At 50.3% G+C, this 20,110-nt stretch overlaps 1 protein-coding gene across 1 annotated transcript in view; it reads right to left on the bottom strand.

The window, feature by feature from the left end:
- LOC135037057 (oocyte zinc finger protein XlCOF7.1-like) overlaps window positions 1-20,110 on the bottom strand; it is a 69,035-nt gene that overhangs the window by 48,483 nt on the left and 442 nt on the right. The window lies entirely within an intron of this gene.

Genomic DNA, 20,110 nt, shown 5'->3' with positions numbered 1-20,110 from the left:
ACAAGGCGCCAGTACAAGATGGAAAGTGCTATTCGGGGAACACGGAAAGGATATGTTGAGGATATCCCACGGGGCTACTTATCAGGTTAGGAGAGTACAAGGGTCATAGTAGGAGGGCCGTCGAGCTCCCGGAGGGTCGTACTCCATGTGCGGGAGCCTGTGAGTCGAACCATAGTTCCCAGTTTTGAAGGAACTGGAAAGATCTGTTATGGAGGTAAGCAGTTATTTTTTCCATACTTGCGAAGTACCATACTTTGTTGATGATCTGTTGCATAGGGGGGGGCTCCGTCTTTTTCCAATGGAGGGCAATTGCGCATCTAGCCGCGTTCAAGATCTGTGTCAGTAATTTACCCGAGTTCGGAGGTGCATTGGCAATGGGGAGACCTAGCAGGAATGACCAAGGGTCTTTATATATCCGGGTCTGAAGTACTGTACTCAGCAAGTGTGCGACTGAATCCCAGTATAGCTTGATTTTGGGACACGTCCACCATATGTGGAGGAAAGAGCCATGTCCTCCGCACCCTCTCCAGCACAAAGGCTGAGAGGAGGGGAACATTTTGTGGAGTCTAGAGGGAACTAGATACCACCTATATAAGATTTTATATGCGTTTTCCTTAACTAAGGTTGAGATAGAGGATTTCGCGGCCGCCGTAAAGACATCTGACCAATCATAGTCATCCGGTATCGGGCCAAGGTCCTGTTCCCACTTGAGTATAAAAGCCGGGGTTACCGATTTATCCCCTGCCTGGAGAAGGGAATACAGTAGGGTGATGATTCCTCGAACAAGCGGTTTGTGATAACAATAGGACTCCAGAGTTGAGAGAGGTTGGAATGGGGATGAGCTCATTAAGGACGAGACAAAATGTTTCACCTGGAGATAGGTAAAAGGATTCGCTTCCGGGAAGTCATGTTTTGATATGATATCCGGTAAAGGTGCACAGGCCCCTTCGGACAACACATCTAGAACAAAGCGAATGTTGTGTGTCGACCATGGGCGCGAGCGGGTTATGGATTGGCCTGGGACGAAAGCAGGGTTGTCCCACAAGGGGGTAAGTGCCGAGGGGAATGACAGCATGTGGAAATGACGTGTGCAATAGTCCCAGATCTGGCAAGTGAATTCCAGAACCGGGTGGAGTTGCAAATGGGGAGGTCTAGTTTTAGGGGGGGATAAGAGTATAGATGATAGAGATGGAGTGTGGCTAAGCGTCCTCTCTAGCTGAAGCCAACGTATGGACTGCGTAGGGGCGAACCATGCCACTGCTTGGCTGAGATGGGTAGCCAGATAGTAAAGACGGATGTCTGGGAATCCTCTCCCCCCTTCTTGCACTGGCTTGTGGAGGGTAGAAAACCCTATCCTAGGGGTTTTATTTCTCCACACAAAACGAAGCAACCACGAATGGATTTGTGCCAGTACCGAATCCGGGACTTTCACTGGCAGCGTCTGAAACAAATAAAGGAGACGGGGGATAATATTCATTTTCAGAGCAATAATACGACCCAGCCAAGAGATGATTAGGGATTGCCATTTATGGAGGTCGGCCTTAAGGTTTTTAAGCAATGGCGAGAAGTTTTCCTTAAACAAGTCTCCATAGCGACTCGTAATATAGACCCCCAGATATCGAATTTTAGAAGTGCACCAGGAGAATTTAAAGTTGTTTTGCATGTTGGTTATTTGGGAAGGGGAGATGTGGAAGGGAAGAGCTTCTGTCTTGGACCAATTGACTTTGTAACCCGATATATTTCCGTAATCAGACAGGAGAGTAAAAAGGTTCGGCAGAGAGGTGTGAGGTGAGGAAAGTGATAGGAGGACGTCATCTGCGAACAAGGAGATCTTGTAAACAGAGTCCCCCACTTCCAGTCCTCCGATGTCGGGCGAGGCTCGTATGCGGGCTGCTAATGGCTCTATCACTAAGGCAAAGATCAGGGGTGAGAGTGGGCAGCCCTGTCTGGTACCATTGGAAATGTTCAAAGGGTCTGATTGTACTCCGTTCACAGATACCCTAGCGGAAGGGGTCGAGTATAAAGCTTGTATCCCTGCGAGGAATTCCCCCTGAAAACCTAAGGAGCAAGGGTTTCAAACATAAAGGGACAACCTATCCTGTCAAATGCTTTCTCCGCGTCCAGAGAAAGCAAGAGAGCAGGGGTATGTGTAAGGTTGATATAATGAGTCAGGCTAATAACTCGTCTCGTGTTGTCTCGAGCTTGGCGGCCGGGAATAAATCCTACCTGGTCGTTATGGATAAGGTGGGGCAAGACACTATTTAGACGGAGGGCTAATATTTTGGCATAGATCTTGATATCTGAGTTAAGTAGTGATATAGGCCTATAATTAGCGCAATTAGATGTGTCCTTACCCTCCTTAGGAATGACTATAATCTTAGCCTCCAGTGCCGATTTGGAGAAAGAAGCTCCCTGCAAGACAGCATTGAAAAGGGCTGATAGGTGAGGAGTAAGCTGGGGGAGAAAGGTCTTGTAATATGCGGCCGTAAAGCCGTCTGGGCCAGGGGCTTTGTTAAGTTTTAGGGTTTTGACAACAGTGGCAATTTCTTCGTCGGATATTTTTGAATTCAATTCGGCAGAAACCGATGAGCTCAGACGAGGGAGATGCCAGTGGGATAGGAAGGTACGGATAGCCCCAATAAAGTCTGGTTTCGTCTGAGTGGTCTCATGGGCGTTGTATAGCTTCTCGTAGAAGCGAGAGAAAGTTTCAGTGATACGTTTAGGATCCCTAGTCTTCTCACCAGAGAGAAGCTGGATGGACATAACGTTGTTCCTTGCAAGTTTAGCCCGGAGCCTAGAGGCTAATAGCCGATCGGCTTTATCCCCTTTTTCGTAGAAGGATTGGTTGAGCCACTTCAGGCTGGTCTCCACCTTCGTCGTCAGGAGCATATTTAATTCCCCTCTGACCGCAGATAGGGAGGAGAGATCCGTTTCGGACCCTGTTTTTTTGTGTTTCAGTGAGAGGGAACCAAGCATGTCTGAGAGTTCCCGGATGCGTTTAGATCTGGTCTTCTTGTTATACGAGGAGGCGCTGATCAGGCATCCACGTATAACCGCTTTATGAGCGTCCCATAGTAACATAGGGGGAACAGATGGGGATGCGTTTGTCTCAAAGTAGTGGGAGATTTCGGCGGCTATGTGGGCTTTCGTTTGGGGGTTAAGGAGTCTGTCATTCAATCTCCACACAGGATGGCGAGCGGGTGGATGTGAGCCCCGGACATCTACAGTGACCGGGGCGTGGTCTGACCACGTGTTGGGGTGAATGGAGGTGTCTATGATACATTGCGCAGGCTCCGAACTCAGGAAAATCATGTCCAGTCTTGTGTAAACATCGTATATGGGGGAATAGTATGTGTAATCTTTAGCAGTCGGCTCTTTCACTCTCCATGTATCGAAGAGAAGGTGGCGTGACAGCAGGAGGTTCAAAGCAGCTGCATTATGCGTGTGTGAGGGGCGCATAGATCTGGGTAGAGGTTTAGATCTGTCCAGAACGCTATCCAAAGTCACATTAAAATCCCCCCCTAATACCACATTACCGCGTCTGTGTAGGGCTAAGAGGCTATTTAGTGAGTGGAAAAAGGGGGCCTGGTTCTGGTTTGGAGCATAGACATTTAAGAATGTATAGGGGGACCCGTTTAACATCCCCACCAGCAACAGGTATCTACCTTCAGGGTCGCTCAGTATTTCAGAGGGAATGAAATCTAAATGATTAGCAAAGAGTACTGAGACCCCTTTCTTCTTGTGTATGGGGTCGCAAGCATGGAAAGTGAGCGGGAAGTGTTTGGACTTAAGTTCTGGATGAGATTTACCAGAGAAATGAGTCTCCTGTAGGAAAACGATGTTGCCTTTAAGTTGCTTAAGGGATTGGAATAAGAGAGAGCGTTTACGCGGGCTATTCAGACCTTTCGTGTTCAATGTGATTATTCTAAGAACCATGGTATGAGAACAGAGCACTCTTCATGTGGGAGCGCACCAGCTGGGCTCCGAAAGAGATAGGGGAAGGGAAAGGAAAGAGGATCAGAGAGAGAAGAAAAGAGAGGGTAGGAGAACAGATGAAGGACAAGCCTATATTAGTATCAGTGGTTAGAGGGCGGAGAAAATCCATTCTCGTTAGTCGGACCCAAGGAAGAAGTCGACCCGTAGGTCCAGGTCATCCGACGTCGACCTTAAAGGTCGAATGGGGGGTGAGTGGACCCAGCTGCTCGGAGAGGAGACCGGGTCCCGTGTGCAATCAGACTAAAAGTGAGTGTACGTATTGCGAACAATAAACTAGGGGAGCTTAAAGGGGAGGGAGAAGGGGGGGGAGGAGGGAGGGAAACAGCATTAATGGAACTGGGGGTAAACATGTCATGTCGACCACATATCAACAACAATAACATTACAACCTGCATGAGGTAAAGAGAGAAGGTTCGGCCCAGACGGGCCTCCCGGGGCCGGAACCCCTGCGGCCAGCCACGACGAGCCCCGGCCCCGAGGGCCCGGACAGGCCCCCCCACAGCAGGATCACCAAGGCATTAAATGGTAAACATTAACTTAACCAAAGTCTCTACATCTTATGGGAGTCTTGGCATAATGCGGAAAGACTCCCTGCAGTCTGTCAGGGACTCGTATGCGTATCGAGATCCATCATGGACATCTATACATGGCGATTCATGTATCTGGGGAGGCGTGGGAAGCGGATCCGACGGTGGTCCAGTTTGAGGCTGGGGCTGTGAGAGAAGAGGAGGTGTTGACTGGGAGAGAGCGTTGAGGAGTGGTCGGGGGGCCGGAGATGTTCAGTTGATGGAGTAGTTGAAGGGCCTCATCTGGGGACCTAGCAGAGAGGATTTTACCATCCGCTCTGACTTGGAGGGCAAAAGGGAAGCCCCATCTGTATCTGATATTATGATCTCTTAGGGCTTTGGTTATATCTTTTAGCTCCCTCCTTCTGTTCAGCGTGACCGGCGACAGGTCCTGGAAGATCAAGAGATCGGATCCCTCGAACGGGATAGTCGACATCCTCCTGGTTTTGGCGTAGACTCGGTCTTTGACCGCGAAATAGTGAAAGCGGAGAATTACGTCTCTTGGTGTTTTGGCGTCTTGGGATCTAGGACGTAGAGCCCTGTGGGCCCTATCTAGAAGAAGCATGTCGTCTGGGACGGAGGAAGCAAGTGAGCGGAAGAGGCGAAGTAGATAATCCGTGAGGTGATTTTGTTCCACCGTCTCGGGCACGTTGCGTATTCTAAGATTGTTCCGACGGCCTCTGTTGTCCAAATCTTCCTGTTTATCCGCTAAGAGCATAACATCCGTACGCATTTGAGATATCTCCTGTTCTGATTCTTGTTGGAAGGCGATAAGCTCTTCTTGTTTTCTTTCGATGGCATCCACCCTGGTGCCCAGGCTATCCACGTCCGATTTTAGACCCGAGATAGCCTCCTGTACTTCTGCACGAATTGATTTTTTAATATTACGCATCTCGGATAGGAGAAGGGCGACATCAGCCTTTGTGGCGGGAGTGGAGGAAGAGTCATCGTCCGAGTCTTTGTCAGAGGTTGCTGAAGTGGGTGGGGGTGAGGTTGCTCTCCGGGTGGAAGATGGGGTCGAGTTCTTGAAGTAGCCCACCAGGTTATGGGCATTCGACTTTTTCCCCCCTTTAGGCATATTGGCGGAAAGAGGTGAGGTAGGTTGGTTGTCAACACCTGGGAAGGACGAGGGAGGCTCCTATATCATTAGGATCACACACGGGACCAGGTGTAGTACATATCGAGGTCACATGCTAGGCACTTTGAAGAAGATGGTCAAAAAGGTCCAGCTGGGCATGCCACGGCATGTAGGTAATGAGTGACGTTTCTTAGCTCCGGCAGGATTGGGATCCTCCGGAGGCCGGGGCTTCTTTCAGAGATACTCAAGGCCCTGCAGGCGTCATGTGTGTGGGTGTCAGGGGGGGGGGGGAGAGGACCCTGCAGGGTGCTTAAAGAGTACCGTTGCACCGGTAATAGTGGGTCGAACCCTCTGAAGTGTTATCTGGTCCAGTAGATCTAGCCCGTAGGAGCACCTATGGGGCGGGATAGGGTGTTCAGGAGGTGAGGGTGAGAGCAGGGTAAGGAGAGCTCTCACTATCAGCTGCGCCCGCTTCCGATGGCCGCTATAGGTTCACAGGGGGTCTCCGGCGTTGGCGGCAACGACTCCCACCTCTCCAGGTAACAGTCGACAGCCCGGCCCGTCCAGCCGTACCTCTAGTAGGGGGAGGGGGGTCGTACCACAGTCCCCGGCTTCCTGGGGAGGGGAAGGTCGCAACCGAGGTAGCACCAGCCCGTGGAAGCACGGTTTAACCTTGATATGGTATATTAAGGAGAGAGGGCAATTGCAGGGTGAAGTGGTCGCTGCACAACAGGTTCTCCCCCCTCACAGTCTGGTGTAGTGGGCAGCAGTGCCGAGGTACTGGGCACGGGGGTCTAGGCGGGGGTTCTGAGGAGTACTGGGAACCCAATCCCCCAGCCGTGTTTTCAAGATGGCTGCCGGGCTTCACGCACTTTTGCCGTGCGGCACTATTTTGTGCTCGGTGCGATGGAGAGGTAGGGGTAATAAGGCCTCTTTTAGGGATGTAGCCGCCAGCCGAGCCGTCAGGAGCAGTGTCAGGGGCCGCAAACACTGTCCGTGGCTATCACGGGTCCGGCCCCGCAATCGAGGTCCCGGTCTGAGGCCCGCCGCTAGGCCGCGTCTCGCGGGAGCTCCGGTGGCCGCTTCCCGAGTCCGCGGCACAGAGCAGGCTGTAGCAGATGAGGCGGTATGAACAAGAGGCGCGGGGAGAGGGAGGGAAGAGCCCCGATGCAGCGCTGGAGTGCGCCGGTAAGGAAGAGACTCACCCACCGTACGGAGCCTCCGCCGCCAACCGCACACGATCCCGATGGCTGCTGCAGGATCACAGGACGGGGTCCCCGGTCCCGGGGATATCACTTTCCGTCGGCCCGGCGTATGGGCTCGTCCTCCCGGTCCTTCCGGACGGCAGTCCCGATCAGTCTCACTTCCGGTGGGGTGGGAGGTCGCACCACAGACCCCCGGCTTCTTATGGAGGGGAAGGCCGCAACCTGCAGGAGCCCTGACAAGGGCTCCCCGGCTCCGCAACCGACACCCTCTGATACTGGCTGGAGCAGGGAGCTGGTATACACGTTTAGGAGTGTGTGGTGACCTGTGAGGTATATTTTATAAGTGGTATAAGGCCCAAGCCCGCAGGAGCACACACAATTCACCTCCTCTCGGCTTGCTAGCTAGGCCACGCCCCCACCCCCACAGCTTTTTGTGCCCCAATGATATTCTCCCCCTGGAAAGAGCACATAGTCTCAGACATGTCGACACACGTGTACCAAACACCCACAGACACACTGGGCATGTAGGGGACAGACCTAAAAGAAAGCCTGTCAGAGAGACACAGAGGGGATTTGCCAGCTCACAGCCCAGCACCAAGTACAGGTCTGAACACTACCCAAAATGAGTCAGAACTGCAGCGCGTTATAGATATAGCCAAATAATTGTGCCCCCCCTGCTTTTGTCACCCAGTACTTGCAGTAGTGGTGAGGAGGACCAGCGCCTCTGCAGTGGAGAGGAAATGGCGTCGAGCTGAGCTGTGAGGAAGAAGCCCTGCCCCCTTAATGGGGCGCTTCGTTCCCGCTATAATTAATAAATTATTTATACTGGCGGGGGTTGGGACAGTGCTGCGGCACTTATGTCCCCTCTAGCCAGGTCACTTTATGAGGAGAATGCTGCCCAGGGCGCCCCCCCCCCCCCCAGCGCCCTGTACCCTGCCGTTGGTGTGTGGGAACATGGCGCGCACATTGCTGTTCCGCTGCGCGGTACCTCTAACATGCCGTCACTGAAGGGACGTTTTCTGTCTTCTACTCTCCTGTCTTCTGACTTCTGGCTCTGAAATGGGGTGACGGCAGGCTGCGGGAGTGAGCATCCGAGCATACCTGGTGATCATCACCTTCAGAAACTGAAGCGTCCTGTCAGCAGAAGTAGAGCCCTGAAACTCACTAGAAGTGGGTCTGACTTCTCTCCCCTAAGTCCCACGATGCAGGGAGGCTGTTGCCAGCAGCCTCCCTGAAAATAAAAAACCTAACAAAGGGGCAAATGTATTAACCTGGAGAAGATATAAGGAAGTGATAAACCAGTGATATGTGCAAGGTGATAAAGGCACCAGCCAATCAGAGCCTAACTGTTAATTTACATATTGAAGCTGATTGGCTAGTGTATTTATCACCTTGCACATATCACTTCCTTATGCCTTCTCCAGGTTAATACATCTGCCCCAAAGTCTTTTCAGAGAAACTCAGTAGAGCTCCCCCTTGTGTGACTAGTCTCCCTGGGTACAATTCTAAAACTGAAGTCTGGAGGAGGGGCATAGAGGGAGGAGCCAGTTCACAGCCTTTGAAAGTCTGAAAGTGCCCATGCCTCCTGCGGATCCCGTCTATACCCCATGGTTCTTTTGGTGACCCCAACATCCTCTACGACACAGGTTCTCAAACTCGGTCCTCAGGACCCCACACAGTGCATGTTTTGCAGGTCTCCTCAGAGAATCACAAGTGACATAATTAGCTCCACCTGTGGACCTTCTTAAATGTGTCAGTGAGTAATTAATACACCTGTGCACATGCTGTGTTACCTGCAAAACATGCACTGTGTGGGGTCCTGAGGACCGAGTTTGAGAACCACTGCTCTAGGACGTATGAGAAAATAAGTGTAGGGGTGGAACACCCGGAGACAATGGAGTCAGCTGCCGCCGGCCTTCAGCCTTGAAGGTGGCAACTACTCCATTGTCCCAGGAGGCTCAGACTGTTACTTTGGGGCCAGGTAGTAAGGTTATTCACCCATGGTCCCCGCTGCTTACAGGCCATACTCCTTTCTGAAAGGGGCGGGGATTAGTGAGCCGCAATCGCGCAGGAATGGGAGTGTATTTATTGCACTGCCCAGCATGTTCTGCCCGTGCGCTTATATAACACCATCAGCGTGGCTAGGCACGGGGCAGCATTCTCTGCCTGTGTCCCGCTGTTGTCACAACTGAGGGCCTGAGCTGACGGGAGGCAGCCTCAGTTGTAGGGGCTGAGGTGTAGAGGAACCTGGGAAGTTGTATCAGACCCCTAGACATGTAACTTACATGTAGAAGAATTGCCCGAAGGCGTGACCACGACAACCAGGATATAAGTCAATGATGTTTATTTTGACAAACTCCATGCATCACAGCAGCAATAAAAAGTAACATAAAATCAGCAGAGAAATAATACAGTTCCTGGGTACTACAGGGTGGCAAGGGCCACAGGGCTCTGGTAGTATGAGATAGTTCTAATTATCTTCTAGTTGGAAAGTCCTTACCAGGCCAGACTGTAGCAATGGAGATAGCCCAGGATCGTACCAGCTGGTGTTCCAGGAAAAGCTGGGCTGCTGTGTATAAAATGGCTGCTGTGGGTACTGGTTGGAACCAGACTAATGTAAGCACGGAGTGGATTGCTGGATGGAACCAGCCAAATAATAAATGACGTTTGAGAGCGATGAAATATGACTGAAGTATGGAGCTTGAGAGCGGTGAAATAATAATACCGGTGGTGAGTGGTAATCTGCAGAAATGACACCGGTCCTTTAAGAAAAGCTGTACTCTGCTGGAAGCAGGGCTGGAAGCAGGTAATTCTGTAACTGGAAACAGATGAGTCCCAGAGGACGGGAGAGTCAGGCTGCACCGCAGATGATGAACTGAAGCGGGTCTCTTCAATGGAGGTTTGGAGATGGTAACTGGAACCTGGAAAACAACCACAGGAAAGAGAGACAAACTGGAACTAGGTTTGACAACCAAAGCACTGACGCCTTCCTTCCTCAGGCACAGAATACTTATACCTGCAGCAAGGAAGGGATTGCCTAGGCAATTATGCAGATTACAATACAAACAACGGATTGGAGGAATTTGAGCAGGTGACAGAATCCAACATGGCTGCGCCCATGCAGACACTTGGAGGGAAGATTGGTTTGTAATCCATGTGGGAAATGGCAGCGCCGGCCACAGTAAACAGGAGACGCCAGACTGATGAGTGCACATTTGAACCACGTGGGCACAGCGGAGGCCGCGGCTGACGTAAGCGCCACTCTGACATCCTGCATGCAGAAACTCAGGGACGGCGGCGGAGGCCGCGGGAGACGCCATTCCAGATACAACATGGCTCCGCTGTGACAGCGTCTCAGAGTGACAGGAGAGGAGGCAGGAATGTGGACATCAGAACAACAGATGGGATCCGGTCCTGGAGCGCTGAGCCAGCCTTAGAAGGCATCTGAAGGGTAAGTAATGGCGTCCAGATACCCAGATCGTGACAGCACCCCCCCCCCCCCCCTTTAGGAGTGGCCCCAGGACACTTCTTTTGCTTTTGAGGAAACTTGGAGTGGAAATTCCGGACCAAGGCAGAAGCATGGACATCAGAAGCATTGGTCCATGAGCGTTCCTCAGGGCCGTAACCCTTCCAGTCAATGAGATACTGTAATTGACCGTAACGGTGACGTGAGTCCAGAATCTTGGCCACTTCATACTCAACGCCTCGTTGAGTTTGGACTTTCGGAGCTGGAGGAAGTGTAGAATGAAACCGATTCAGGATCAGCGGTTTCAACATGGAAACATGGAATGTCCTGGGTATTTTTAAGAAGGGAGGTAACTGGAGTCTGTAAGCAACAGGATTGATGACTTGTTCAATTTTGAAAGTACCGATGTAGCGAGGTGCAAACTTCATGCTGGGCACCCTTAACCTCAAATTCTTCGTGGATAACCACACCCGATCACCCACCTTGAGAGCAGGAACCGCTCTACGCTTCTTATCCGCAAACTTCTTGTACCTGAACGATGCCTTGAGCAGAGTCGCTTGTACATTCTTCCAGTTGTTTGCAAACTGACTTAAAGTGATATCCACTGCTGGAACAGAAGTTGCTGGAAGCGGTTGGAATTCAGGAACTTTAGGGTGGAATCCATAGTTAGTGAAGAATGGTGTTGAAGAAGATGAGGAATGATATTGGTTGTTATGACAAAACTCGGCCCAGGGAAGTAGTTGAACCCAGTCATCTTGAGAGGAAGACACATAAATGCGGAGGAAGGCCTCCAAGTCCTGATTCACCCTCTCAGTTTGACCATTGGTCTGAGGATGGTAAGCCGTGGAAAACTTTAGTTTGACTTGGAGGACTTGACATAATCTTCGCCAGAATTTGTCTGTGAATTGGACTCCTCGATCTGAGATAATTTCTTCAGGAAGACCGTGGAGTCGGAAGATCACTTGTATGAACACTTGAGCCAGCTTGGAAGCTGACGGAAGACCGGTAAGAGGAATGAAGTGTGCCATCTTGGTGAACTGGTCAACTTCCACCCAGATGGTATTGAACTTGTTGCACATAGGTAAGTCTGTAACGAAATCCATCGACAAATGGGTCCATGGTCGACGGGGAACGGATAGTGGAACCAGTTGCCCCGCAGGCGACTGGCGGGATACTTTGTGTTGGGCACACTTTGGGCAAGATGCAATAAACTCCATAACGTCCTTTTTCAGAGTTGGCCACCAATAGGACCTAGAGATAAACTCCAGGGTTTTTTGGATACCTGTATGTCCGGCAAAACAGGAAGCATGGGCCCAATGCATGAGCATCTTCCTTAACACCGGCTTCACAAAACTTTTCCCTGGTGGGGGCGTAGAGTCCATCCCTACTGTGGATAATGCCAACGGATTAATAATAGGATGCTCATTTTCTTGCTCCCATGAGCGGGAAAGGGCATCGGCCTTGCGATTCTGAGAGCCCGGACAGAACTGGAGTTTAAAGTCGAACCTGAAAAAGAAAAGTGCCCATCTGGCCTGACGAGGGTTGAGATATTGTGCGCTTTTCAGATATAAAAGATTCTTTTGGTCGGTAAGTATAGTGATTGAATGAGTAGCTCCCTCCAACAGATATCTCCACTCCTCTAGAGCGAGCTTGATGGCTAGCAACTCCTGGTTGCAAATGGCATAGTTGCAGTCAGCTGGTGAGAACTTCCGTGAGGAGAAACTACAAGGATGTAGATGGCCATCTTTAGCCCTCTGAGATAACACCGCTCCTACTCCAACGGAGGAGGCATCCACCTCTAAGATGAAAGGAGAGTCGATGTCGGGCTGCTTCAAAACTGGTGCAGAGATGAACCGTTGTTTTAGGAGATGGAAAGCTTAAGTAGCTTCTTCAGACCACTTGGACGAGTTAGCACCCTTCTTGGTTAATGCAGTGATAGACGCCACAATGGTGGAAAAGTCTTGTATAAACTTTCTGTAATAATTGGCGAACCCTAAGAACCTCTGGACCCCTTTGAGGGTTAAGGGTATCGGCCAATTCTGGATTGCTTGTAGTTTCTCAGGATCCATCTCTAGTCCGGAACCGGACACAATGTAACCTAGAAACGGAATGGATTTGACTTCAAAGACACATTTCTCAAATTTGCAATAGAGATGATTGACACGAAGACAGGACAGAACCTCTTTTACCCAGAAACGATGTTCCTCTAGATTATTGGCAAAAATGAGGATATCATCCAGATAGACTACGACATGGCGGTGTAAGATGTCTCTGAAAATCTCAATCACGAAATGCTGGAAGACAGCTGGAGCGTCGCTTAATCCGAAGGGCATGACAAGGTACTCATAATGTCCGTCACGGGTGTTAAAGGCGGTCTTCCACTCGTCACCCTCACGGATCCGGATGAGATTGTATGCACCTCTCAAGTCCAACTTTGTGAAGATGGTGGCTCCGCTAACTCTATCGAAGAGCTCAGTAATCAGGGGTAAAGGATAGCGGTTCTTGATGATAATGTCGTTCAAACCTCTATAGTCGATGCACGGCCGCAGACCACCATCTTTTTTCTTTACGAAAAAGAAGCCTGCGCCGGCTGGAGAAGAGGAAGGTCGGATGAACCCCTTCGCTAGGTTCTCTTTAATGTAATCCTCCATGGAATGCGTCTCAGGCAGAGACAACGGATAAGTTCGGCCTCGAGGTGGAACCTTCCCTGGAATGAGATCAATCGGGCAGTCCCATTCTCTATGAGGAGGAAGGATATCAGCAGAAGCTTTACTGAACACATCCGTGAAATCTTGATATGAAGGAGGTGGAACATCAGACGACCTAGAGGAGGAAGAACAAACAGGCAATACTTTAAACAAACATATCTCAGCACAGGAGGGACCCCATGCCAGAATTTGCATAGTCGTCCAGTCAATTGATGGATTGTGGAGACGGAGCCATGGAAGGCCCAGAACCACTGGATGTGTGGCTCTTGGAATCACTAGAAAAGAGATAAATTCAGAATGAAGAACTCCCACTCTCAGACGAACTGGTAGAGTCCTTAGAGAAATAACTGCGTCAAAAATCTTGCTGCCATCCACGGCAGTTAAGGAGATGGATGAAGGAAGTCTCTCGGTGGGTAGGGACCACCGTTTAACATAGGCTTCGGTTATAAAGTTCCCAGCTGCTCCTGAATCAAGGAGGGCAATGACGTTCCTGTAACGCTGAGCAATTTGGAGCGAGACTGGGAGATTACAATCATAAGGAGATGGAGAGGAGATCATTACTCCTAGCCGGCCCTCTCCTTGGCGAGCTAGGATTTGGAGTTTTCCCGGACATTTGGGACAGGCATTGATGGTGTGAGACGGAGCTGCACAGTAAAGACAAAGAGACTCAGAGAGACGTCTTCGGCGCTCAGCAGGAGTTAGACGGGAACGACCAATTTGCATAGGCTCATCTTTGGATGGTGACAGTTGGCGAGGAGGAGGAGCAGAAGACTTTGGAGCAGATGATCTTCCACACTCAGTTGCTCTTTCTCTGAAACGTAAATCAACTTTCGTGCAGAGTGAGATTAGCTCATCTAACTTGGAAGGTAAGTCTCTGGTAGCTAACTCATCCTTAATACGCTCTGATAAGCCATGCCAGAATGCAGCATACAGGGCCTCGTTGTTCCATGCCAGTTCGGATGCCAGGATCTGGAACTGTATAAGATACTGTCCTACAGTACGCGATCCCTGGCGTAAACGGAGAATCTCAGATGAAGCTGAAGTTGCCCGGCCTGGCTCGTCGAAGATACGCCTGAATGTTGACACAAAATCAGTATAGGAGGACAGCAGGGTATCAGATCTCTCCCATAACGGTGATGCCCAATCAAGGGCTGAGCCACTGAGAAGAGAAATAATGTAGGCAATTTTAGTACGGTCACTAGGAAAATTGCCAGGTTGTAGCTCAAAATGAATTTCACACTGGTTGAGAAATCCCCTGCAGAGTCTTGGAGATCCGTCAAATTTAGCTGGTGTTGGAATATGAAGACGTGGAGCAGACATGGGTAAGGTGGGTGGGGTTAAAGCTGGAGTCTCTGTAGGTGACGCACCGGACGCGTCTGATCCACAGAGGGTTGTCTGAATCCCATCCAGCCGAGTAGAGAGATCCTGGAGACAGTGGATGATGTGGCCCTGTGCAGCCTCCTGATGTTCAATTTGGGCTGCCAGTTCTTGCATTGGCCTGGCCGCTTGATCCTGGTCTCCGGCTGGATTCATATGGTCAGTGCTTACGGTCACAACTGAGGGCCTGAGCTGACGGGAGGCAGCCTCAGTTGTAGGGGCTGAGGTGTAGAGGAACCTGGGAGGTTGTATCAGACCCCTAGACATGTAACTTACATGTAGAAGAATTGCCCGAAGGCGTGACCATGACAACCAGGATAAAAGTCAATGATGTTTATTTTGACAAACTCCATGCATCACAGCAGCAATAAAAAGTAACATAAAATCAGCAGAGAAATAATACAGTTCCTGGGTACTACAGGGTGGCAAGGGCCACAGGGCTCTGGTAGTATGAGACAGTTCTAATTATCTTCTAGTTGGAAAGTCCTTACCAGGCCCGACTGTAGCAATGGAGATAGCCCAGGATCGTACCAGCTGGTGTTCCAGGAAAAGCTGGGCTGCTGTGGATAAAATGGCTGCTGTGGGAACTGGCTGGAACCAGACTGATGTAAGCACTGAGTGGATTGCTGGATGGAACCAGCCAAATAATAAATGACGCTTGAGAGCGATGAAATATGACTGAAGTATGGAGCTTGAGAGCGGTGAAATAATAATACCGGGGGTGAGTGGTAATCTGCAGAAATGACACCGGTCCTTTAAGAAAAGCTGTACTCTGCTGGAAGCAGGTAATTCTGTAACTGGAAACAGCTGAGTCCCAGAGGACTGGAGAGTCAGGCTGCCCTATCTATTATGTCCCTTATCATGACTCCACCCCCTCACCCTGAGTCCTGCCCACTCCTCTGCCCTATCTATTCTGTCCCTTATCATGACTCCACCCCCTCACCCTGAGTCCTGCCCACTCCTCTGCCCTATCTATTATGTCCCTCATCATGACTCCGCCCCCTCACCCTGAGTACCCGTCCCTTCAGTCTATCTTGATTCCTGAAACGTGTGTATTCTGTTCCTGTTCCCTGGAGAACATCAGAATATGGAGAAGACAAGTAAGTGCCCAGTGGGGGTGTAGTGAGGGATAAGGTATACTTATACAATGGTGGGGGAGGGTCTTATTACTGTCTGTGCTGGGGGTGGTTTATTAATGTGTGTGTGTGTGTGTGGGGGTTGTATTCATATGTTTTCTTATGTGTGGGTCACAGATGGTCTCTGTATTATCTGGCGGTCACAGCGACGCTCTATGTATTATAGTGGTCACAGCGACGTTCTCTGCATTATATAGTGGTCACAGCGACGCTCTCTGTATTATATAGTGGTCACAGCGACGCTCTCTGTATTATATAGTGGTCACAGCTACGCTCTCTGTATTATATAGTGGTCACAGCGACGCTCTCTGTATTATATAGTGGTCACAGCGACGCTCTCTGTATTATGTAGTAGTCACAGCGACGCTCTCTGTATTATCTAGTGGTCACAGCGACGCTCTCTGTATTATCTAGTGGTCACAGCGACGCTCTCTGTATTATCTAGTGGTCACAACGACGCTCTCTGTATTACATAGTGGTCACAGCGACGCTCTCTGTATTATATAGTGGTCACAGCGACGCTCTCTGCACTATATAGTGGTCACAGCGACGCTCTCTGCACTATATAGTGGTCACAGCGACGCTCTCTGCGTTATATAGTGGTCACAGCGATGCTCTCTGCGTTATATAGTGGTCACACGACGCTCTCTGCGTTACATAGTGGTCACAGCGACGCTCTCTGCATTATATAGTGGTCACAGCGACGCTCTCTGCACTATATAATGGTCACAGCTACGCTCTCTGCACTATATAGTGGTCACAGCTACGCTCTCTGGATTATATAGTGGTCACAGCGGCGCTCTCTGTATCATATAGTGGTCACAGCGACGGTCTCTGCATTCAATAGTGGTCACAGCGACGCTCTCTGCATTATTTGGTGCTCACAGCAACGCTCTCTGCATTATCTGGTGCTCACAGCAACGCTCTCTGCATTATCTGGTGCTCACAGCAACGCTCTCTGCATTATCTGGTGCTCACAGCGGCGCTCTCTGCGTTATATAGTGGTCACAGCGGCGCTCTCTGTATTATATAGTGGTCACAGCGGCGCGCTCTGTATTATATAGTGGTCACAGCGACGCTCTCTGCATTACATAGTGGTCACAGCGACGCTCTCTGCATTATATAGTGGTCACAGCGACGCTCTCTGCATTATATAGTGGTCACAGCGACGCTCTCTGCATTATATAGTGGTCACAGCGACGCTCTCTGCGTTATATAGTGGTCACAGTGACGCTCTCTGTATTATATAGCGGTCACAGCGACGCTCTGTATTATATAGCGGTCACATCGACGCTCTCTGTATTATATAGCGGTCACAGCGACGCTCTCTGCATTATATAGTGGTCACAGCGACGCTCACTGCATTATATAGTGGTCACAGCGACGCTCTCTGTATTATATAGTGGTCACAGCGACGCTCTCTGCATTATATAGTGGTCACAGCGACGCTCTCTGCGTTATATAGTGGTCACAGCGACGCTCTCTGTATTATATAGCAGTCACAGCGACGCTCTCTGTATTATATAGCGGTCACATCGACGCTCTCTGTATTATATAGCGGTCACAGCGACGCTCTCTGCATTATATAGTGGTCACAGCGACGCTCACTGCATTATATAGTGGTCACAGCGACGCTCTCTGTATTATATAGTGGTCACAGCGACGCTCTCTGCATTATATAGTGGTCACAGCGACGCTCTCTGTATTATATAGTGGTCACAGCGACGCTCTCTGTATTATATAGTGGTCACAGCGACGCTCTCTGCATTATATAGTGGTCACAGCAACGCTCTCTGCATTATATAGTAGTCACAGCGACGCTCTCTGTATTATATAGCGGTCACAGCGACTCTCTCTGTATTATATAGCGGTCACAGCGACGCTCTGCATTACATGACGGTCACTACATCATCTGTATTATTTGGCGGGCGCTGTGATAGTCCCTGCATATATGGTGGTCACTGCAACCCTCTCTGTATAATATGGCAGGCATTGCAATGCTCTCTGCCGCACACCTTCAATCATCTGTAGCTTTGCGCCACCTCTCTTCAGTAGGCCCCCTACCACTGCATTCCCCCTGTGGGCCCTTCATGTCCCATTCCGACGCTGCCCCCATTCCGGAAAGCGGCAGGTTATGACAGCGGGGACGCTGCTCTCCATGTTGCGCTGCGCTGCCGTTGCATCCCTGTTTTAGCCTTCAGACCATTATCTGGTGCTCACAGCGGCGCTCTCTGCGTTATATAGTGGTCACAGCGGCGCTCTCTGTATTATATAGTGGTCACAGCGGCGCGCTCTGTATTATATAGTGGTCACAGCGACGCTCTCTGCATTACATAGTGGTCACAGCGACGCTCTCTGCATTATATAGTGGTCACAGCGACGCTCTCTGCATTATATAGTGGTCACAGCGACGCTCTCTGCATTATATAGTGGTCACAGCGACGCTCTCTGTATTATGTAGTAGTCACAGCGACGCTCTCTGTATTATCTAGTGGTCACAGCGACGCTCTCTGTATTATCTAGTGGTCACAGCGACGCTCTCTGTATTATCTAGTGGTCACAACGACGCTCTCTGTATTACATAGTGGTCACAGCGACGCTCTCTGTATTATATAGTGGTCACAGCGACGCTCTCTGCACTATATAGTGGTCACAGCGACGCTCTCTGCACTATATAGTGGTCACAGCGACGCTCTCTGCGTTATATAGTGGTCACAGCGATGCTCTCTGCGTTATATAGTGGTCACACGACGCTCTCTGCGTTACATAGTGGTCACAGCGACGCTCTCTGCATTATATAATGGTCACAGCGACGCTCTCTGCACTATATAATGGTCACAGCTACGCTCTCTGCACTATATAGTGGTCACAGCTACGCTCTCTGGATTATATAGTGGTCACAGCGGCGCTCTCTGTATCATATAGTGGTCACAGCGACGGTCTCTGCATTCAATAGTGGTCACAGCGACGCTCTCTGCATTATTTGGTGCTCACAGCAACGCTCTCTGCATTATCTGGTGCTCACAGCAACGCTCTCTGCATTATCTGGTGCTCACAGCAACGCTCTCTGCATTATCTGGTGCTCACAGCGGCGCTCTCTGCGTTATATAGTGGTCACAGCGGCGCTCTCTGTATTATATAGTGGTCACAGCGGCGCGCTCTGTATTATATAGTGGTCACAGCGACGCTCTCTGCATTACATAGTGGTCACAGCGACGCTCTCTGCATTATATAGTGGTCACAGCGACGCTCTCTGCATTATATAGTGGTCACAGCGACGCTCTCTGCATTATATAGTGGTCACAGCGACGCTCTCTGCGTTATATAGTGGTCACAGTGACGCTCTCTGTATTATATAGCGGTCACAGCGACGCTCTGTATTATATAGCGGTCACATCGACGCTCTCTGTATTATATAGCGGTCACAGCGACGCTCTCTGCATTATATAGTGGTCACAGCGACGCTCACTGCATTATATAGTGGTCACAGCGACGCTCTCTGTATTATATAGTGGTCACAGCGACGCTCTCTGCATTATATAGTGGTCACAGCGACGCTCTCTGCGTTATATAGTGGTCACAGCGACGCTCTCTGTATTATATAGCGGTCACAGCGACGCTCTCTGTATTATATAGCGGTCACATCGACGCTCTCTGTATTATATAGCGGTCACAGCGACGCTCTCTGCATTATATAGTGGTCACAGCGACGCTCACTGCATTATATAGTGGTCACAGCGACGCTCTCTGTATTATATAGTGGTCACAGCGACGCTCTCTGCATTATATAGTGGTCACAGCGACGCTCTCTGTATTATATAGTGGTCACAGCGACGCTCTCTGCATTATATAGTGGTCACAGCGACGCTCTCTGCATTATATAGTGGTCACAGCAACGCTCTCTGCATTATATAGTGGTCACAGCGACGCTCTCTGTATTATATAGCGGTCACAGCGACTCTCTCTGTATTATATAGCGGTCACAGCGACGCTCTGCATTACATGACGGTCACTACATCATCTGTATTATTTGGCGGGCGCTGTGATAGTCCCTGCATATATGGTGGTCACTGCAACCCTCTCTGTATAATATGGCAGGCATTGCAATGCTCTCTGCCGCACACCTTCAATCATCTGTAGCTTTGCGCCACCTCTCTACAGTAGGCCCCCTACCACTGCATTCCCCCTGTGGGCCCTTCATGTCCCATTCCGACGCTGCCCCCATTCCGGAAAGCGGCAGGTTATGACAGCGGGGACGCTGCTCTCCATGTTGCGCTGCGCTGCCGTTGCATCCCTGTTTTAGCCTTCAGACATGAGATCAGCAGCACATACACCCAGAAAGTGCCGACAGATAGGTACAGGGCGGTCCTGGGGCATTAGGGGCACATTACTGGCCATGGCACTGCAGATAAATACAGGGCGGTCCTGGGGCATTAGGGGGGCACATTGCTAGCCATGGCACTGCAGATAAATACAGGGCGGTCCTGTGGCATTAGGGGGCACATTACTAGCCATAGCACTGCAGATAGGTACAGGGCTGTCCTGGGGCATTAGGGGGCACATTACTAGCCATGGCAC

This window comes from Pseudophryne corroboree, unplaced genomic scaffold, assembly GCF_028390025.1.
Source record: "Pseudophryne corroboree isolate aPseCor3 unplaced genomic scaffold, aPseCor3.hap2 scaffold_665, whole genome shotgun sequence".
Taxonomy (NCBI): Eukaryota; Metazoa; Chordata; class Amphibia; order Anura; family Myobatrachidae; genus Pseudophryne; species Pseudophryne corroboree.
This window is presented reverse-complemented; position numbering and strand designations above follow the sequence as displayed.